We start from the raw sequence: 24,079 nt of genomic DNA on the forward strand, positions 1-24,079 counted from the left end.
CTTACTTATTAATGACTGTTATCTATGACTAATCATAGTATTAGATGGCAACACAGTACTTGCCTCTTAGTCCAATTCATCACCAACTTTTGACTGGATAAAAATATCCAATTGATTTTGCTCTCTTTGAGTCACTATAAATTCTATAATTCTTAAAATAATACAAAAATTTATGAGCAATTTTTATGTTAATAAATTTAATAAATTAGATGAAATAGACAAATTTTTTGAAAGATAGAAACTACAAAAACTCACTCAAGAAGAAATAACTTGAATGGCCTAATATCTATTTATTAGATATTAGATATTAAATTTGAAAAAATAAAACTAAACAGAAAGAAAACTCCAGACCCTGATGGCTTCATTGATAAATTATACTAAATATATAAGGAATAATTTCAGTTGTAAGCAAATTCTTGCAAATAGATTAAAAAGGAAATAGAGAATACTCCTAACTGATTCTATGAGGCCAGCATTATCCTCATAATAAAACCAGGTGGAAAAAAGAACTTACAAGAAAAGAAATCTACAGATCACTATCTCTTGTGAGAATGGATGCAAAAATTCTGAATAATATTTCCTCAACTTGGATCCAACAATATATAAAATGTCAATTTAACATTTAAAAATTAAAAAGGGGCACACAAAAAAATTGAAGGTGATAAATCTGTTTATTTTCCTCATTGCACTGATGCTTTCACAGAATATACACGTGTCAAAATATATCAAATTGTACATTTTAAACATATGCAGTTTATTGTATGTTAATTAAATCTTAATAAGTCTGTTAAAAAATAAAATGGTTCTATTAAGGCACTAGGTTTCAGGATAGATTGTTACACAGCAATGAGTAACTAGAACAGTGTGATAATACCCAAGCTCCCTTTGGGTTGGGTAGCTTTGAGACTAAGCTCTTCACTGGCTTTTGGAGATCCTAAGTGGTAACTTGGTTGATAAGGAATCCTTTTGCCCTTTTGAATATGTGTCAGTTAAGCTTTAGTAAAGCCCCAGCCAGTTAAGCTCTGGTAAAGTAGGTTCCCTGTAGGACAAGCCTTGTTAAGGAAAGCCATAGCCATATTTCAAAATGGTTACTGTTTCCCAACCTCTGCTGGAAGTGCCAGGGAATCTTCCTCTGTTAGAGTTAGAATCTGGTAGAGCTCCTGGAGGTAAAACTCAAGAAAGTATTTGGTATTCCCAAAGACTGGACCCCCTTGGAATTTTTATTGCTCACATCAGTACACATTGAGCCTCCAGCAATTCCTCAACTACAATATAAAATGGTTTTACCAATACTGGTCCAGATACAGGCTTTGCTTCTGGACTTCTGCTCCCAGTAAGTTGTGATTCTGTTTCTGTCTGTCTTTCTCTCCAGTTTTCAGAGGAGGCAGCAGTTTGCCCTGGGTTTTCAATTCTTTGATATATGTACTAAGAGTTTTTGATTTTCAGTTCACTTATCTTTTTACTTGTAGGGAAAGGAGTGACAAATTTTAAGCTCTTTACATGTCAGAACGGAAACCAAGAGTCTAACGTACTTCATAAAATACTTCATCCAACAGCAGATTATGCCAACTTCTCACACTCTCACATGGAACTTTTACCAAGATAGAGCACATTCTGGGCCATAAAACATACCTTAATGTATTAAAAATAATAGAAATCATACAAAATTAATTCTCAGATTATAATGGAAATAAGGGGGTTCATAACTACTAGACCTGCCTTACAAGAAATGCTAAAGGGAATTCTTCAAGTTGAAATGAAAGGGTGATAATAAGATGAAAACATATACAGATATAAAACTCACTAATAAAAAGAAATATGCAGTCAAATTCAGAATACCCTAATACAGTAGTGTTGGTGTGTAAAACACTTTTACCTCTAGTATAAAAGTTGAAAAACAGGGACTTCCCTGGTAGCCCAGTGGTTAAGACTCTGCACTTCCAGGGCAGGGGGTGCAGGTTTGATCCCTGATTGGGGAACTAAGATCCCACATGCACATAGCATGGCCAAAAAAATAAAAATTATAAAAAAAATTAAAATTATAAAAAGGTTGAAAAACAATATTAAAAATAACTATAATAATGATAATTTTTTAAATAATGCACAATATAAAAAAATGTAAGGTGTGACACAATAGCATAAAATGTGCAAGGAGGAGAAGGAAAACTCTAGAGTTTTTTTGTCCAATTGAAGCTAAGTTGTTATCAGTTTAAAATTGACTGTTCTATACATACAATGTTTTATGTAAGCCTCATGGTAAAAACAAAGAAAAACCTATAGTAGTTACATAAAAGATATATAAAAAAGGAATTAAAGCATACCATTACCAAAAATAAATTACAAAGGAAGAGAGTAAGCGAGGAAGAATGGAACAAAGGAACTTTTTAGAAAACAGAGAACAATTAATGAAATGGCAATAGTAAGTCCTTACCTATCAATAACTAGTTTAAATGAAAAGGAATCAAATTTTCCAATCAAAGATACAAAGTTGCTGAATGAAAACAACAACAACAAAAAAACCCAAGCTCCAACTACATGCTGCCTACAAGAGATTCACTTTCACTCTAAGGACACACATAAGTTGAAAGTGAGGCAATGGAAAAATATATTCTAGGCAAATTGTAATCAAAAGAGAACAGGGGAGGCTATACTTACATTGGATAAGATAGACTTTCAGTCAAAATCAGTCACAAGAGAGACAAAAAAAGTCACTAAATAGTAATAAAGGAATCAATTCAATAAGAGGATATAAGAACTGTAAATATATAGGCACCCAGCACTGGAGCACTTAAATATTTAAAGCAAATATTAACAGACTTAAAGGGGGAAATGGACAGCAATAAAATAATAGTAGGAATATTAAATATGCCACTTTCAACATTGGATAGGCCATCAAGACAGAAAATTAATAAAGAAACAGTTGATCTTTATATGGCTATGCTCAGGTACTAAGATAACTTCCTTTTTTATTAATGTACAATTAATGAAAACAGGTATTAAAGAGTTTGCCTATTTTGTTGCCTTGAATATTTACTGTGTCATTTAATTTAGACATGTCACTTAACTTCTTCAAATCTACTTTTCTCACCTCCAAAAATCTTTGAAATTTTTATTCTAAAACAAAGCCCTTCTAGTGCTTGGAACTTCAAATTAAACCATAAAATAAAATAAAATAAAATAAAAATTTAAAAAAAAACACCTCATTTCAAAACCTAGCAGCTTTAAAAAATAGACTAAAGAAAATCCTCAAAAGGAGCAGTTAGGACCCAAACAATCATATTTAGCTGCCAAGAACACATGTATGCTCTTTGATGATGTGCTATTTCACAAGGAAACAGTATACCTTGTTTGCCTGGAAAAAATAATTTAGTGAGGTATTTGAAGTGATGGAAGTAATCTGAATGAGAACTTAAATTTAAAAGAAAAATTTGCTAAATTGCTCAGCATACTGAAGAGGAGAATAATTTGGAATGATACAGAAAAATAGTAGGGGGAAGCCTAGGAATTTAAGGGCTAGTTATTGCCAGAATGATAACAAAAAGAACTGCCATACTAGCACAAGAAAGAGGGAAATTAAGGGTGAGAGATGACATTTTTTTGGTTAAAAATTGTTCTCTGTGAAACATGAATCATCTATGTAATACATAAAAACATATGAGGTTATACCAATGAGGTGTTTTTTGTTGTTGTTGTTCTTGCACAGCTGCTTTATTTTATTTTTATCATTTTAAAATATAGCAGTGTGTACATGTCAATCCCAAACTCCCTAACTATCCCTTCCCTCCACCCTTCCCCCCCACCCCCATAAACATAAGTCCATTCTCTAAGTCTGTGAGTCTGTTTCTGTTTTGTAAATACATTCATTTTTATCAATTCTTTTTATATTCTGTATATAAGTGATATCATACGATATTTATCTTTCTCTGTCTGACTTACTTCACTCAGTATGACAATCTCTAGGTCCATCCATGTTACTGCAAATGGCATTATTGATGAAAAAAGTGGATGATATACATTTGACAAAGTCATTTCCTGAGTTTCGCCAATATATATCCAACTATCCAAATAACTTCGTGAATATTTTAGTCTTTAAGGAATTTGATAGCCTTATTGAGAATATATAGCAACTGTATGAAAATGCCCAAGGATACTTTTAAAGACCATACAAAGGTTGGGAATGAAAGTATTACAAACAGTGCATAAGGGTAGAGGATAAGTATAGCAAAGAAATTATCAGAGTGGGATTCAAGGAACAAAAGCTTTTTAAGAGCCAAAGTGAATAGACAGACGTGCTTGGATTTTGGTGATAAAATGCTGGGGCCTAATAAAGGGAAGGCTGCTAGAAATGTTTCATAAGTATTTGTTTCTGAAAAATATTTCTACTGGACTTAAAATTTGTGGGCTGTGTTAACAGTAGGATTCTAAGCATCGCCAGTCATGTGAACAGACAGGACCCAACTTTAATCAGGTTATGTGGAAGGGATGCTCTAAAGATGCATTGAGGCACAAATTCAAATGACATAACACAACTGTGTGCTATAAGATAGCAACAGCTGCAGCCAGGCCTCCTGGCATTTACTTATGCTTCCTGTCAAGCAACTCTATCAGACAAATTTGATTTGTTGCAGTTAAATGATGGTGTCAGAAAGAAAGCAAAGGTGGCTCTTGAGCTAACAAGGCTAAAGGCAACGTTCATTCAGAGGCAAAGCTGATTTTTTTCCTCTTCTTAGTCGCTCCCTTTCATATAAATTTCTTTAAATTTTCAGCCCTTGTGACATCCACATCTCTTCTCTATTTAGATTTCTGTTATGAATAAAAATTACTTATTATTGAGCACTAATCATTGCTGCCCCACTTTTTCAATTGGTCTACCTTGAACATTGTTTTTGAAATGTTTTTGAATTCAAACCACCTATGGTTTGAATTCTCCTGTGGTCTGATTAGTCCAAACAACAGTTTGTAAGGCATGTTTCAGAAGAGTGTGAATTGAAGTGTCCTCTCCTGTAGTGAAATAAAACATTTTGTGTTTTACACTTTACATGATCTATAACAATTGTTGATGTTTTTTCTAAGTATTTGAAAATATAGCACCTTAAAGATTCTGCAACTGACATGTCAAAATATAAAGAGATGTAATATCTACACATTTATATTGCATAATTTGCTATATTGTACATATCTACAATATATTGTACTGTATATTGTACTATATCTACAGCAGTCAAGCAGATGCGTTTGCATGGGATGTCTCAGGGGTCCACAGTCTGGGCCAGTGTTTGTCCATTAAAGACTTTTAGGACAGTGCTGTGTTTAATCAATGGTAGCTCTGCCTCCAAAAGTATCTTTACCAGTTCTCAGCGAAGCATCTGGAGTGATAGTTTCAAAACTTAAGTCAGAAAAATTTATTCCTCTACTCAGGACCTCAGAACCAATGAGATTATTGGTCCATTAGAAACAGTACCAAAACTTGAGCAATACCTCTGATTCCAGGGTTAAGAACCTGGCTCTGGTGAGAGACTGCCATATTTCAACTCTCCCACCATCACTTACCGGATTTCACTTAGTCTTTAGGGCAAAGAACTTAACCTTTCTAAGTCTCAGTCACCTTTTCTACAAAACTGAGAAATAATAGTATTCACTTCATAGATTCAGGTTGAAGAGTAATCAAATTAATTTATGTAAAATGTTTAGGACCTGCCACATTGTAAGTATTTCAATGAATGCTAGTTGCTGTTACTTTTTAGATAAACAAGCACTTAATGCGTTACATTGCTAAGACTCTTGCCTTGCTATGATACAGATATAAGATATATTGTATATGATTATCTCTGCCTATAAATTAATGATGCTCATTTCCAACATGTGAACTTATATAATTCTTATGAAGGTCAGTCAAACCTGCATATATATTTGTTGATTGATACTAGCAACTACAACATTGCTGACAGACAAGGGAAGTATAATTGTTATACTTATGTCATGGTGTTATCTCCTCAAAGGAAATGTGGTCATAAGAATCAAACTCAGCATTAAAACAAAGACAATTATTTATATAAGTATTGTCTAAAAAGCCAATGGTAGTGCAGTAGTATGTTTAATCTTCTCCACAAATAAGAAGAATAAGGCTTTCAACAGCATAATTTTATTCCAAGGACAATAATACATGCAGTATTTTCTTAGGCTACACAGCTAAACATGACATTGTTTCAAATAAAATTTTTACTACTACCGTGTATTTAAAAGGTTACAAGACTTTTGAGGGTGTTATTATTTATTCACTTTTTATATAATGAATATATCAAATAAATATGTGATTTGTAAATTGTTTCCAAAATTGATTGATTTCAGAGGGCAGTTAATGAGTATTTTAGAACTTGTGTTCACTGTACTGCTTGACTAATGAAGATGTCTCTTTGAAGCCAAACTTGGATTAGAGAGATTGGCTATTTTATGACTTTTATACATCTTGCTATAGACTTGCAGTCTAGTGCCGCAGTGCCCCTCATGGAGGGGCAAGGCACTGCTTCATGCACAGTTCTATTTAAGTGGTTCTTGAAAGGTGACCCTCACTGGCATTAACTCTTTTAATTGTCTTTGGCCTATGCAACTATTGCACAAGGTTGCAATTCTATAAACAGGTATTCTCATCATGATTGCCAGTGAATACCCCTGTGATTATAACATCCGGCTTAATAGGTCAGTGCCCTGAAGCAGCATTCACGCTGTCTGTGAGAAACACAACATATAGGGTTTCAATTGCTCAAACTATTACCTCATTGAGCTTAACTATTTGTCGTTGAGTATAACAAGGAAATGTCTTGAATCAACTGTGGGTAAAATTCTGGAAAAATAAAAGCTTAGTTTAAAGGCCCAGGAATATTCTGGAAGATTTTCTATTAGAGTCAGTTGAAGCACAGCTGATATACTTTCTGTTATACACAGTATTTCAAATTAACAGACATTCCAGCTTTTTCAACAGCCATAAAAGATCCAATGACACATAAAAACCTAGATTGAAGTGCCACTGATTCCTACTATTTATAAAGTGTAGCTTAGATGCTTAGAATTAATAAGAATGATTCTTCTCATCTCTAGGGCACACAGACTTCAGTATTTTATATTCAATATAAGGAAACACATATTCTTAAGCTACAAAATATATATACATTTTACATACATATATTTAATATACAATACAGGATATCACTTATAATCTCATGTTTTAATGTCCAATAGTTTTCTCCTTTTATCCTGCTCCTGGTTTCTTTTATACTTTTGGTCTATGTTAAAGATATTGAAGCAAACTTATTTATGAGAGCACATTGAAATGAAAGGAGTCTAAAGATTGCATGAAGTGGACATACATAAATTTGTCAGTTCCTATAAAATACCTACTTTGATCTGTAAAGTTTATATACAGGAGGAAACCTGGTAAAGGAAAAATACCTTAGACTTTGAATGAGGCAAGTATGGGATCATATTCTTTTATTTGGAATCTTTGTGACCTAAGGTAATTTACTTAACCTGTCTGTAGACCTCAGTCATTGTGGGCTACTTTTCAGAAGGGGATTTAACTTTGGGTGAGGCAGCTCCCTTCAGATATGGGCAATTCCTGAGGAAAGAGATGACCCCAATCTTCAGCAGGCAGCCCTCCCAGCAGTGGAAGGAACAATGAATGCCTGAAGGGAGATCTAAGCAGGGCACCACTGTACCCAGGACTGTCAACTATTTTGCTAATTCTTTTCTATTTTCAAAACCAAATTTTCGACCCCAAACAGTAATCCTCTCCTCTCTATATATTATAGATCATGTACAAAAATTCTCCCCCTTTATTGTCATTATTTTACACTGCTTTTTAATCATTGACTTCTTGCATGAATAATATAGTAACATAGAGAAGCAGTGGTTTAGCAGTTGAGTGTGGGATTTGGAGATAGACTATTTGAATTTATGCCTTAGTTCTGCCAATTATTCATGAGAAGTTAGTGAAGATTTATCTTTCTTTACCTTGGTTTCCTAATTCACAAAATGGTGATAATAATAGTGCTTACTTTGTAGGTGGTAAGGATTTGATGAGTTTAAAATAACACTTAGGAAGCCCTATTGGCACCTGACATAAAATAATCACTATGTAAGTATCAACTTTTATTACTCTGTCCTGTGCTGTGTTGAAGAATCCTCTTTGACATGACTCAGTACTTATTACTATGCTTGGCATGTTTTCATTGTAATCGAAGGAAATGAATTCAAAATCCATTATTAGCATTAGAGAGTTTTATAACACTCAGATCCCTCCCCAAATTGTCGTTTTATTACAGTAAAACGGGAAAAAAAATCTTTCTGCCTGGTGAGTTTATTTTGAACACTACGTAAGGTAATATATGTGAAAACACTCCCTATCCTACAGCCAAGAAACTCCTCTTCGATGTTCCTAACATACCATGCGTTCTCATGTCCCAGATCTTTTGCATACAGGCTGTTCTGCCTTGAGTTCTTCCTTGTCTCTCTCCCATCTTTTGACTTCTATTTGCTCATCAAGCTTCAGGTCTATTCTTCTCCACTGAAGTTTTCTATAGCATCTCAGTTAGTGCCATGCGCCCATGCTCCTCTGAAACTGTAGCTGACAATAGCATCTCGTTTATTCAACTTTTTTTGTAACTATCTGTTTTGTTGGGGGCTTTTTGTGTTTTTTTTAGGTGACTTGAGTCTTCTAAAGGAAGGTCTTATTCATTGCTTTGATATTCCCAAGCCTAGCCCACCATCTGGATCACTTATTAATAAGTGGGGAGGGGAGGATGGGATGGTATGGGATGGGACTGAGCCAAATCTTTCAAAAACAGTTGGATCTGTTCAAAAACAGATGATTTAAGATAACTAGCAAAATATTCATGTCTACTTTACAAGTAGAAATTCATCTCACTTTCTGTCAAAATTATCAAAACTAATCTTTCCTGGCTTGAATTTCTCAACACTACTTCAAAATTATAGCCATTGTTTTGCTCAGTAGCTCAGCGCCGATCGAAGCAAACTCTCCTCTCTATCTCTAATAACCTTCTTACAAAGTATGTTCACAGTACAGGTGATTTTTGAATGTTTCTTATTAAACACGACAGAAAAAATAGTTAAAAGTAGGAAGAAAACTGCCCGAAGTGACTTAGTGTTTTATATATTTAAATTATATCACCCTTACAGAGTGAAGTAAGTCAGAAAGAGAAAAACAAATATCATATATTAATGCATATATGTGGAATCTAGAAAAATGGTACAGATGAACCAGTTTGCAAGGCAGAAATAGAGACACAGATGGAGAGAACAAATGTATGGACACCAAGGGGGGAGATCAAGGTGGGGGGTGGTGGTGGGATGAATTGGGAGATTGGGATTGACATGTATACACTAATATGTATAAAATAGATAACTAATAAGAACATGCTGTATAAAAATATAAATAAATTAAATTTAATTAAACAAAAATTATATCACCCTAGCTGGAAGTATATACAAACCCCCCACAGGTGATAATGTCAATGGTGATTAGATTAGAGTTAATATTTTTATGAGTTGTTATAAAGGCAACTGAAAATTTCCAACAGATCCAATATTTCTTACATTGCATTTGCCTTTATAGTTGAAGCCGTGGAACTGGTCACCTCATCTTTCTGAGGACTACAACAGAGCGAAAATAAGAGAGTAGGACATAGCGGCATTATAGGTGTCACAACACTTTAAAAACCATAATCATACTTAGGAATGGCTACACTATTCAGTTAGTATTTGTAATATTTTTTTAAGAAATAGGCTGTTTTTATTATAACAGCTATGTCTCACCTTTTAGTTTCTCTTCTTTCCTTCTAGTTTTATGGTGGTTCTTTTTGAGGATCTGGCTACTACAAATATCCTTTAATTAGCAATGCTTTTGACATTACATCTATTGTACAAAGAAGATTGAAATAGGACAGGAATTCAAAAAAACTGATGGAACAAATTGTGTCTAGTAATGCATTCCTTCCCATTCTCATGCTTTTTGTTAACTTTGCAGAATTAGGAACAGTGCTTCTGGGTCAAGTGAAATTTCACCTGCAAGGTTTGGTAAGTTTCATTCCCACTTAAACCTTCATTAAACCCCCAAATTTAGCTATGCTCCTCTAGAGACCAGTGGCTCATGCTTTAAGAAGTAAGAGTAGCAATACTGCTTACTGACCACACATATTTTCACAGGAAAATGGGGAAAATGATGTCGCCCCTTACTTTAACAGTGATATAGAGTTCACTCTCAATTATCCAGAAGTGATTGTCCATTTTGCTCATTATTTCTAACCTTTATTTCTTCCTTTTCCTTAGTCTTAATATTTTTGGACTTTGCATTGTGCCAGCAGAAAATAGAGAGGAAAAATGATGAAATATAGAGTATAAATGAATATTGTGTTGTCATTTCTAGCTTTTTAAAAATGAAGCTATATTGAAATAATTACATCAATTTTTGATCACTTGGCTTGTATTTGTAGCTTTTTCCTTGCCTGAAAAATATGGCTAAGTAAATTAATAGGATAAAGATTCCAAAGGAGACAATTAAAAAATACCTAATAGGAGAAAACTTACAATAATTCCACATCAATTTTTTATATCAAACAATGGATTTCTAATACTTACAAATTAGACATGTATCAATTAAAGTCACTCCCTACAGAGTCTCTATGTGAAATCACTTGTTAGACCAATTTAAGTTACAATTTAAAGCTAAAATTAATTGAATTTATATATTCTACAGTTGCAACACGTTCCTATTTTTTATCTGAATTCACCTCTAATTATTTTGAATTTATGATGCCCTTTATTTTTTCCAATACAATTTAGGCATTATTAACTATTCAGGGACTATCCTTTACCCATATATAGCGAAAAGACAATTTCTTTTTTCCTTCACACAAAATATCTTGCATACTGATATGAAGAACCTAAACTCCCCCAAAAATGCACTTCCATAAGTCATATACACTCCAAACTCAATGATCAGTATAATCTGGGCTCAACATTTCTGTCAAACCATGTTTCCCAATCTTCTTCAATTCTTACACTTTATACTATTTAGGTCACCTTCCTTATTTTCTCACAAATACATCATGAGGTTTTTAAGTCCATTTTCTGATACAGTGTTCATCATTGTAATATACTCGTTCCAATTCTGTATCTGTGGGAGTATTGTGAAGTCAACCAGACATGGTTTCATATAATAAAAATCGTCATTAAAATAAAAATTATGATAGCGATAAAAAGTGTGTAATTACAATATGCAATGTTTTTCAATATTATCTCATTTAGTTCCTCACAATAACCCTACTTATGAGGTACATATTATTATTGTTATACAGATTTACTGCCCAGGAAATTAAGGTCAGGTAGTTGACAGACTTGCCCAGAAAACTAGTAAATGAAGGATGTTGGGATCTTACCCCAGATAGTATGATCCAGCATTTATTTACCTTTTCATGCTCTCTTTATCACTTATTTGCTTGTGACTTTATGTAAATGACATAACCTCTCTAATCCTTTATTTCTTCCTTTTAAAAATGAATTTGTATTTGTGTGTGTAGATGTTTCATATCAGCCATTTCTCCAAGGATCCCTGGTATGTAGAAACCAAGATCTGTGGGCTAGGTGTGCTCATTGTATCAGAGTTTCTTTACTTCCAAGTGCTCTTAGCAGATAGAGGCAGAAAACAACACATACACATACATCTATAATGACTGTATATCTATCAATTATATTACAGCCTACAAGTTTGTACTGATCCCTTTAACACATATCACAGAACAGAGTTTATTCTAGTTTTCTCCTTTTCCATATTTGTAGCTCCCTTCTTCAGTGTTTGTGAATCTTGATTTAAATATGTGTCAGCATATTAATAGTTTGTGAAGATTGGTCTATAATTAAATTTTATTCAAGTAGCAATGAGATTACTATTCTTTTTGACCTGGTATAATTAGCTTCACATTTTGGGAAAGATAATCATTTAGACTGCTTTTGAATGTTTCCTGCTGAGTTTTAGCTTTATGCTGGTTTTGGTCATGACCACATGACAATTTTACTATTAATGCATTTAAATTAAAGTTGAAAATGCAAGAACAATGTACACAAAACAAGAACATGGTAGTATGTTAAATATTAGAACTTAATTCTGAGATTTTTCTTGGGAGTTGGAAGGGGAGATTCAGGATTTCAGGATTTTTCTATATTTTTCAACATGTGTTTAAAAGCATTATTCCTAACCCTTATGCTCAGTTAGGATCAGATAAATGTCTTATTGATCTATCAAAACTGGAGCCTACATATTACATTTTAGAATCATAGTAAAGTCCACATGTGTGACTCATGTTTGAAATACAGTAATACATTATCAATGAGGCCCATAAGCTAAACAAGAATCATTCACAAGTCTAAGACCCTCTGTTAACAGCGTGACTCAAGTATTTTTCACACTCAGGCCTGGAATTCTCAAGGGTCTTAAATGTAGAGATTATTGATTTTAAACAGTTACACAGGTACAGTCCAATCTTAAATAATGTTTATCAAATGGCTTCAGAATATAGGGCTGGAAACCTGAAGACAGCTAATTTACAGCTGGAACGGCTAAGCTTTCTGTCTCTGGAGATGCCTGGTTTTTTGACTCTTGTCTGAGATAAAGGCAATGGCATTTATGATGTGCTGTTTAAAGCTGGAAACTTTTCCGGTGGTCCTGCTCCACCCAGGGTTGGCTTCTTTACCAATGGCTCAACTAGCTCAAATAGATTGACAAGCCTGGTTTGGCCACTTAAAGAACTTCTTAGAGTTTCCTCTAGTTGCTCTCCTGAAGCTAAGATTTCTCATGCAAATTTGGCAGTGCAGCCAGAGGCTCAGTACAACTCAAGGGCACAAAGATTGTCTCTCAGACCTTTGATGGCTGCCTGAAACCTACTTCTCTTGTTCTGTATGTTTTACATTTAAATAAAATCCTCACATGAATATACTCTATGGAGTCTGCTAGGTCTTTCAAATATCCAAACAGTGGAAAACATTACAACACCACACTGACTACTCTGGGTAAGAGTGGAATATTATTTCAGGCAAGTCTAATATGGATAGAAGGTGTGGTAAGTTTGGTAAGCAACTCCAACATGGGTGAAACTGCAAAAGATAAGACAATATTGAATAGGTAACTCAGAACAGACCAAGCACATGACTCCATACCTCCCTGGAGGTGCCAGTGTTTATAAGGTTCAAGCATCTATTTGATCCAGCTGAAGGAAAACCTGGTGTGATCTTCATTCTGTGTTTTAATTGGGGGAATTTATAGGGCCCCCATGATGCCTGATTCTTCCTTTGTATCCTGCAGAAGGAAAACTGATCCCTGTGGGGAATATTTGCTTCAAGATTATTCTTGTTAAATGGAGTTAAAATGTATCCCTAGACTTTCTCGTATTTGTTGCTTCTCACAAATGTGCTTTTGTGGTAAGCTCAGGCATGTTCTTAGAAGGGAGATGATCTGGAGTTCAAATTCCACCTCTAGCACTAGCTAAATGTTACATCTTTTTTTGGTACATTTTGTTACATTACAGTCCTTTTCCATAAAATGAGGATAATAACACTACTTACCTCATGGAATTTTATGTATTAATGAGACAATGCATGAAAAACATTAACACAGTGCTGGCTTGTAAGTGTTCAATAAAGGCTAGCTTATTTGATATTTCTAGTCACATGGTTAGACAGTCTAAATCTCCTCTACAAAGTCATTCTTGACAGAATTAATTTTGCACTAAGTTAATGCTAATGCTGTATAGCCCATGTGCTCTGAATATCCAGTCCAGAAGTCATATTTAACTGGTGAAATTTAACATATGTAGCACTAGACTTAAAATGACTGCTTGCCTTAAAAATCAATGTGACCAGGGCCATTTCTGTATGTGGTCCCAGGAAATATCCTTATGACTATCCAGTTTCCTTTTTTTGGAAATCATTAATATGCTCTTTCCTGGATATTAGATAGTAAAATATGCATCCAAGTCCCAGGCAGACATCATTGGTCACTGTTTCTGCACTGTAGAATGCAGCGTTGCTTTGTGTTCATACTTTTTTCTTTATTTGAGATAAAATCATTGTAATTCAAATTTCAAAGGGGTTCTTTTTTGTTTAGGTGAACACTTGAATAAGGACTTTTACTTTATATCTTATCACTGCCATATCTCTTGAAGATTTCTGTGGGAAAGTGAAATAGTTTTATTTATTTATTCTATAAATTATTAATTTATTAATTCTATAGTTTTAAAGATAAAACTATTTATAGAATTAACAACAAATATAGAGGTTCAAACCTTGAAACATTCACTAGGAGTGTCCATTTGACTTTGAAATCAGACACTGACACTTTACAAATATTCAGTTGATACTAAGTAAAATGGTAGCATTTGCTTTAGAGTTAGAAAACATGCATGCATAGTGCAAGATTTAAATATACCTGACCTGTGTTATTCATTTTGAAATACTTCTTTGTGTGAGAAGAGAGGGCATCCTACATGATTATTAGCTTCAGAGCCATTTAAAGTATTTGAAAGGAAGTGCATTATTTGAGAATAGCACATAAAAGGAGATTGTCAAGACTTGGTGAAATTTTATTAATGACTCAGGTGATTTAATAAAACATCCTACCCACTGAAAGCTCAAATCTGTTTGGTAAGAATTATATTTTTGAATTGAAAATTAGATATTTCCAGGGTGATTTTGCCCTTTTGAAAGAACCAGTGAGTAGAAAGAATCCACCTTCTTTTCCTATTAAGTTAAATGTCACCAAATTCACTAGTACCTTAGTTTCTTTTTAGAAAATTCAAGTAATTAGAATTGTTAGAACTCTCTAAACTTTTAAAAATAAATGATTGAATTTGTGTATGAGATATCAAATGTATGAGAAATCTGACCATCACAAAAAATATTGTTTGATAGGAATACGTTAAGAATAAACAACTAAGAAGGCATTTTAAGAAGACGCCGAAGGAAGAGCCTGAACTTATCTGTTCCCACAGACAGAAGAGATAAATACCTACATGTGGATTAATTCCCTCAGAAGAGAACCTGAAAACTAGTTGATTACCTGTTTCACAACAAAGAATAAAAAGGACTACATCAGCATGGGTAGGAGGGGCAGAGAAAAGTTCTCACCCAAAACCCCGCCCCTGGCCTGGCCACACACAATACAGAGGGATCTTATTAGAAAGGCTTTTCTCCTGGGGGAGCAAGTGTGAGACCCCACATCAGACACACGGGCCCAAGGATTCTACACCAGACAGCTGAGTCCCCAAAATGCCTGGCTTAGAAAACTAATGGGGCTAATGTCCAAGGGTCCAAAAAAGCTATTGGAAACTGAGACTCCCCTCTTAAAGGGCTCACATGCAATCCTTCTCACTCAGAGACCCTGCAAAATATCAGCAGTTTGAAAACTGCTGAGACTCTTTGTGAAGGAGAGTTGCTTGCAAATCAAAAAGCATCAGTTGGGGGGGTGCAGGGGGTGTAACATGGTGGTAATACTCGTAGGAGTCACTGGCAGAGGCCATTGTGTTCCTCACCTCACCTGCTAGCACAGACCTGAGAGCGTGGATGCACTACCCTGCCACAAAGCTGAAGCTGGAGAGCTCTCTGGCAGCTGCAGCATCCCCCCACGCCCTGACTGGGGTGGCACAAATAGCCATGGCATTCTCCTGCTCCCTAACTAAAGTCTGCAAGTGTGGGTGGCTGTGACACTCCCCTGCCCCCCTGGCTGGGACTGGAGAACATAAGCAGTCATAATATTCTCCCACTCCTGGCCTAATGGCTGACTCATGTGCACAGACAAAGCACTTTCGTACTGCATTGCTGAAGCCCAGGGGTGGTGCAGTCAAGACATTTTCCTGCTGCCTTCTTGAAGCAAGAGAGCAAGTCCCACCACCTATAATCTCCAGCTACCTAGCTAAAGCCAGTAGGTGCATGCAATCCGCATAGGGGACACTACTGGCTGGCCTGGCCCTGGTGGCCACGGGGGCTGGTGTTCTTGAATTCCACGACACTGGAGCAATCGGAAAGACAGCTCTTGGCAGGCCACCATACCCAGGGCCCTGCACAGACAGCAGACTGAAACATAACCCCGTCTTATATGAAAAAGGCTTATTTACTTAGCCTGGAGCTTCATCCTGAGGGACAGGCTTCAGGTTTCCCACATACCTAGAGGCTAAGGAGGTGCTCCCAGGGACTGTAAGCAGGGAGACACCGTCCTTGCACACCCCCTTGGCCTCATTAGGGCTTGATGAGGCTCCTCAGAAAGGAGCTTATACACTCACCAGGAGCCCCCGTTTTTGCAACCACAGCCGAGGAGACACCTACGGATCTTCTGGTCTGGAGGCCAGCAGGGATTACAGAGTCCTGTCATCCTCACGTAGTAGCTGACCCACAACTGAGCCTGATGAGTGCCCTGAGCTCCAACCAGCCCACACATAGATCAATCCACACCCAGGATGGGCAAGTGACTCCAACCCTCTCTTCCTCATACAGCAGTCACAGCCCTATCACAGGCACACATAGATCAATCCTCACCCAGGATGGGCAAGTGACTCCAACTCTCTCTTCCTCATACAGCAGTCACAGCCCTATCACAGGCACACATAGATCAATCCACACCCAGGATGAGCAAGTGACTCCAACCCTCTCTTCCTCATACAGCAGTCACAGCCCTATCACAGCCACACATAGATCAATCCACACCCAGGATGGGCAAGTGACTCCAACTCTCTCTTCCTCATACAGCAGTCACAGCCCTATCACAGCTGGTGGGCACCTACAGCCCACATGAGGGATGGCCATAGAGTGCCTGGTTCTGGTGGCCAGAGGAGACTGCACTTCTGGGCCACACAGAATAGCTTCTAAAGAACACCACTCTTTCAAGACCAAGGCTCTCCAGTAGAGTCTTCAGACAACTGGTGCCCAAGTCCCAGGAACATCCTCCTCTCCTCAATCATGGTTTGTGGTCTTGTCATCAGCAACCTGAATCTCAAACCTGGGGGGGTGCCTCAGAGTGCTGGGCAAGGTGGCCCTGGACACCAAGAGCTTCGTGCTGAACTGGGCAAAGATGGCAACAACCTGTGCCTACACTTCAAACCCCGCTTCAATGAGCACGGGGACACCAACACCATCGTGTGTAACAGCAAGGATGGCGGGGCCTGGGGTGCCGAGCAACAGGAGTCTGTCTTCCCCTTCCAGCCTGGAAGTGTTGTGGAGGTATGCATCTGCTTCGACCAGGCAGAGCTAACCATCCAGCTGCCTGGTGGATACAAATTCAAATTCCCCAACTGCCTCAACCTGGAGGCCATCAACTACCTGGCGGCCAATGGCGACTTCAAGATCAAGTGCGTGGCCTTTGAGTGAAGCCAGCCGGCCCATGGCCCCCAATAAAGGCAGATGCCTTTGCTCCCCCTGGAAAAAAACTGACGGAGGTATCCGCTTTCCATAATACATGTAGACAAACACAGAGAGACAGGCAAAACAAGGAGACAGAGAAATATATTCCATATCAAAGAACAAGGCAAATCCCCAGAAAAATACTTTAATGAATCAGAGATAAGCAACCTACTTGACAAAGCATTCAAAATAATGTTCATAAAGACACTCACTCCCAGTGCAGCCAAAATTAAATTAATTAATATAAGAAAGAAAATTAATTATAAAAAAAAAAAGACACTCACTGATCTCAGGAGAAGAAAGGGATGAACGTGGCAAGAAGCCAACAAAGAGAAACTATAAGAAAGTACTGAAGAGAAGTTATAAGTGAAATGAAAAACACATTGGAAAGGTTCAACAGCAGAATGGATAAAACAGAAGCAGATTGGGAGTCTGGGACTGACATGTACACACTGCTATTTTTAAAATAGGTAACCAACAAAGACCTACTGTATAGCACAGGGAACTCTGCTCAATATTCTGTAATAACCTAAATGGGAAAAGAATTTGAAAAGGAAAGATACATGTATATGTATAACTGAATCACTTTGCTGTACACCTGAAACTAACACAACATTGTTAATCAACTAAAAACAAAAAGAAGCACAAAACAAGCTGAAAGACAAAGCAATGGAAAACACCCAGACAGAGCAGCACAATGTAAAAAAAGAATTAAAGAAATGAGGATAACATAGGGGACCCTGGAACAACATCAAGTGGAATAACATTTGCATTATGGGGGTTTCAAAAGGAGAAGAGGAAGAGAAAGAGAAATTTCTTTAATTTGTATTTAAAGAAATAATGGCTGAAAACTTTCCTAATCTGGGGAAGGAAACAGATATTCAGTTCCAGGAAGCCCAGAGTGTTCCAAATAAGACAAACCCAAAGAGCAACACACTGAGACACATTGTTATTTAAATGGTAAAAGTTAACGATTAAGAGAGAATTGTAAGAAGAAAGAAGCAAGAAAAAAAACAACTTATTATGTACTAGGGACAACCGATAAGGCTATCAGCACATTTTTCAGCAGAAATTTTACAGGCCAGAAGGGAGTGACATGACATATTCAAAGTGCTGAAAGGAAAAAAACTGCCAAACAAGAATTCTCTACCTGGCAAGGTTATCATTCTGAATTAAAGAACAGATTAAGGTTTTATAGATAAGCAAAAGCTAAAAGAGTTCATCACCACTAAACTGGCCTTATAAGAAATGTTAAAGGAACTCCTCCAAGCTAAAAAGAAAAGGCACTAATTAATAAGAAAACATATGAAAGCAAAACTTTCACCGGAAAAGGTAAATAAATGCTAGAGATAGTAAATCAATCTCTTATAAAACAAGTAGCAAAGTAAAAGTCAAAAGTAGTAAAATTAATTAAAAATACAATAATTATTCAAGGGATACATAAAATAAAAAGATGTAAAACGAGTCATCAAAAATATAAAATTAAGGAGGTGTTAAAATATAAAGCTTTGGAATGTGTTCAAAATGTAAATAAATGAATAAATAAACAAATAAATGGAAATAGATACTGTACTCATAGATTGGAAGAACCAAAATTGTGAAAATGTCCATACTACCGAAAACAATCTACCAATTCAATGTAATCCCTATCAAAATACCAATGGTATTTGTCACAGAACTAGAAAAAAAAATCCTAAAATTTGTGTAGAGCCATAAAAGATCCCAAATAGCTAAAGCAATCTTGAGAAAGAACAAAGCTGGAGGTATCACAATCCTTGATTTCTAACTGTATTACAAAGCTACAGTAGTACGTTACTGACACAAAAACAGACACATAGATCAATGGAATATAATAGAGAGCACAGAAATAAACGCATGTATTAATGGTCAATTAGTCTACAACAAAGGAGGCAAGAATATACAGTGGGCAAAAGACAATCTCTTCAATAAGTAGTTTTGGGAAAACTGAACAGCTACACGCAAAAGAAACAGGGCCACTTTCTTACCACATATACACAAATAAACTCAAAATGGATTAAAAACTTAAATGTGAGACCTGAAATCATAAAAGTCCTAGAAGAAAATGTAGGCAGGAAGCTCTTTTACATCAATCTTAGCAACATTTTTTGAATATGTCTCCTCAGGCAAGGGCAATAAAAGCAAAATAAACAAATGGGACTACATCAAACTAAAAAGCTTTTTCACAGCAAAGGAAACCATCAACAAAACAAAAAAGGCAACCTACTGGATGGGAAAAGATATTTGAATATGACATATTCTGTAAGGGGTTGATATTCAACATATATAAAGAACTCATACAACTCAATATCAAGAAAAGAAACAATCCAATTAATAAGTTGACAGAGGACCTGAATAGACATTTTTCCAAAGAAGACACAGAGGGCTTCCCTGGTGGCGCAGTGGTTAAGAATCCACCTGCCAATGCAGGTGACATGAGTTCGAGCCCTGGTCCGGGAAGATCCCACAGGCCGTGGAGCAACTAAGCCTGTGTGCCACAACTACTGAGCCTGAGCTCTAGAGCCCACGAGCCACAACTACTGAGCCCACGTGCCTAAAGCCTGTGCTCCGCAACAAGAGAAGCCACTGCAATGAGAAGCCCGCATACCGCAACAAAGAATAGCCCCCGTTCGCTGCAACTTGAGAAAGCCCGTGCACAGCAACGAAGACCCAATGCAGCCAAAAATAAATAAATTAATTAATTAAAAAAAAAAAAGAAGACATAGAGATGGCCAATAGGCACATGAAAAGATGCTCAACATCACTAATCATCAAGGAAACGCACATCAAAACCAGGATATACTACCTCATACCTGTCAGAATGGCTATTATAAAATAGACAAAAAACAAGTGTTGGTAAGGGTGTGGAGAAAAGTCCTCATGCACTGTCTGTAGAAATGCCTATTGCAGTTACTATGAAAAACAGTATGGCGATTCCTTAAAAAACTAAAAATAGAACTACCACTAGTGATCAAGCAATTTCACTTCTGAACATTTATTCGAAGGAAACAAAAGCACTAATTCAAAAAGATACATGCACCCCTATGTTCATTGAAGCCCTATTTACAATAGCCAAGACATGGAAGCAACCTAAGGGTCCAAGGATAAATGAATGGATAAAGAAAATGTGGTACATATACATACAATGGAATGTTACTCAGCCATTTAAAAAAAAAAAAAAAGAAGAAATCTTGCCATTTGTGACAATATGGATGGACCTAGAGTGTATTATGCTAAGTGAAATAAGTCTGTCAGAGAAAGACAAATACCTATAATTTCAATTTATATGGAATCTAAAAAACAAAGCAAATGAACAAACAAAACAAAGCAGAACAGACTCAAAGACACAGAGAACAAAACTGGTGGTTGCCAGAGGGGAGTGGGGTGGGGGGTGGGGAATGGGTGAATTAGGTAGAGAGAATTAAGGAGTACAAACTTATTGCTATAAAATAAACAAGGCATGAGGATATAATGTACAGAATAGGGAATATAGTCAATAATATTGTAATACCTCTGTATGGTAACAAGATTTATTGTGGTGATTATTTTGTAATATATAAAAATACCAAATCACTATGTTGGACACCTGAAACAAATATAATATTGTACGTTAATTATAATTCAATTAAATAAATAATTTTAGAAATAATGAAATGTCTTGAAAAATACTTTGTTTCATCTCCTTTATATTCTGTACTAATGGTAAAGCTTTAAGAGAAGTGAGGTAGGCAGGATTCTAACATGGCTGCCAAGATTCCCACTTTACTGGTGAATAAACCCAGTATAATCCCCCAGTGAGAGCCAAATGGATCAGCAAACAGGAAACATCATGGACTCTTTAGGAAAACATATGTAGTTTAGGCTTATTAGATTATAATAAGGCAGAAGCTGGCAAACATAAGATGTAAAGGAAGATGGAGACCAAATAATAAATGAAGAGGCGAGATCTTATTCTGCAGTCAATGGGAACAGTGAGAACACATAAAATAGGAATAGAGGGGAGAGTAGTAATTAATCTTTCTTAACTATGGTCTTGTTTGTTTTTTTTTTTGAGGGGCAACAACTGAAACTTTAATAGTAAAAATAGATCTCATTCCCTTAGGAATTCAGGAAAGAAGTCTGAAACCCAGTATGGAAATGGCACTTTGGAGAGACTTTGTAGCCAGTTGTCTAACTCTACTTAAGTAGGTTTTAACTTCTGATGTAGTATTAACATATCCATAACAGGAGCTATTGACCACTACACATATATCTCATCTTTCTATTAGTATCTGATCTAACATCATTGCTTAAAATTTAAGAGTTAAGAGATGTTAATATGTTAACAAGTCTGATAGTAATTTCAATTTGATATTAAAAGACAGTTTTGTCAACCTGCAGGCCCTGTGGTGAGAATGCGAATCAATAGGCTCACTATATTAGAAGAGAAGAAATTCTGAAAATTTTAGCTGTGGTATTTAAATGCATATTCATGAAGGTAAAATTGAAGACATTAGTGAAATGTGAAAAATACATATAATTACAAAATTATGTGTTAGTTAGACCCTAGAAGATTTATGCTATATACTAAAGAATAGTATAAGAATGAGTAACATATTTAAATGGGAAAGAAGAAAAAATCTGTTCAACTTAAATCAACCCAAACTAGTAATTTATTTGGGAAGCACACATATCATAGGCTCTTGATTCAGAAAGTGTTGGATTTCAATTCTTCCTTTTATAATTGGCACCTATTAGATCATGGGAAAAATATATAAGTGCTTCTAACTTGTCTTTTTCTCTTTAAGAATAACAGGAAAATATGGTTTTCCACATTTAAATCATTAACCTAATACTGGACAAAACTTACAATCAATATTGTTTTCATCTAAATATCACAATAATACCTAAAAGCCTATTAATCTTTTTAATATGGTTATTATCTTTCAAAGGAAAGTCACTTTTTAAAGTCATGATATTTAGTAAGCAAGCTTCTCTGTATTACTTGAGTTTATTTAATTTTACGCTAGAGACATTTATATAAATTTCTATCAGAAGTATTACTTGAATGTTAAATATTATGTTGCAAAGATGATGGGCTGACTTCACCATCATCTCAAAATGCTCATAGTGTATAAGGCATCCATAAGAGCAGTTTCTTTCTATAGCTGTGAATGTTCAAGCAAGTGTATGTTGTGATCTGACCTGGATTATACACAGAGCAAGAATGACAAATCCAGGATGAAGACCAGAGCAGCTTCAAACTTAATCCACTACTCTATAGCGAGTTACGCGATTTTTGAAGAACCTGGCTAATTCCGCGGGAACTTATGTTAGACTAGCTTATGTAATTAATTCTGCATAAAAGACAAAAATACTGATGGTTCAGTATTCTACAGATCTATGGGCATTGTATTCTCCTGGGTAATTGCATGAGCAAAGAGAAAAAGACATAGCTTCCTCCTCACTTTCTCCTTAAAAGAAAAGAAAAGATAAAAAGAAAAAAGAGGGAGCTCCCTGGTCTAGTTCTTAGGATTTGGTACTTTCACTGCAGAGGTCCGGGTTCAATTCCTGGTTGGAGAACTGAGATCCCCACAAGCCATGTTGTGTGGTGCAGCCAAAATTAAAATTAAAATTAAAAAAATGTAAAGTGCTTCTGAAGATCTGTAATAAGATGGTTAAAAAAAAAAAAAAAAGAAAACAGTAAAAAAAAAAGGAACAAAAAAAATCCAGTCTTTAATAAATAAAACTAAAGATATTACTAAAGGACAGTATTTTTCAAGCTTACTTTTAAAATTGAGCTTATAAATTCAGATAAACAGAGTTTTTAATTATTGCATTTTAAAAATTGCAAACTAATTGCATTTAAGTAATTAAATATATTTGTCTTCTAGAAAAAACATGCGACAACTATACATACACACGCTTATGTCTGGAATTTATTCTATATGTCTTTGCTGCTCTTTGTATTCAATTGTTTCTGACAATTAATGGGAATGCACATGCTCCTAAATTATACTGAAAGCCTAGTGTTTGGAAATAAAATTTTGGTAGCTGAAGTTATCTATTTATTTTTGTACATATAGTATACATATAGTGTTTGTAAAGTGCAATAAAATATTTAAGGAATTAAGGATATTAATAAGTAAAGATAGACATCTGAAAAATTTGATAAGAAAGATTAATTTAAAAGTATGAAATTGTAGATGAAATTATATTTTAGTTATAAAAGTAGTTTACAAATTTTTAGAAAATACATGTAAATGATTCCAAGATTCAAAAGGATTAGTGATGTCAAAAGGAATAATTAATATGTATCATTGTCTCAAATTTACAGAAGTTTGAAAGTCATTATCACAAGAATAATTTTTAGAGAAATGTGGAACACAGAGGGAAAGAGTAGGAATTTCATTTGTCTCAACTTGATTTTTACAATGCAGAGACCCTGATGACCCACTTGAACAATTTGGTTTCCAAAACTATCAGTTATAATAATTAATCTTCATGATTCCATTGCTAAATACAGTGCTTACCAGTGTAGTGTGTGATGTATTGAATTTTTCTTCAATAATTGTATTTAGTGGATCACTTACACTAGCTATTTTGACAAAACAAGTTCAAATAACCT

General features: G+C 35.5%; 1 pseudogene across 1 annotated transcript; it reads left to right on the forward strand.

The window, feature by feature from the left end:
• Positions 1-16,998: 16,998 nt before the first annotated feature.
• LOC309628135 (galectin-1 pseudogene) lies at positions 16,999-22,411 on the forward strand (annotated as a pseudogene). The gene has a single exon. The product of its transcript is annotated as a galectin-1 pseudogene (transcript).
• Positions 22,412-24,079: the final 1,668 nt, after the last annotated feature.

This window comes from Balaenoptera borealis (genome assembly GCF_965194805.1).
Source record: "Balaenoptera borealis genome assembly, chromosome: 4".
Taxonomy (NCBI): Eukaryota; Metazoa; Chordata; class Mammalia; order Artiodactyla; family Balaenopteridae; genus Balaenoptera; species Balaenoptera borealis.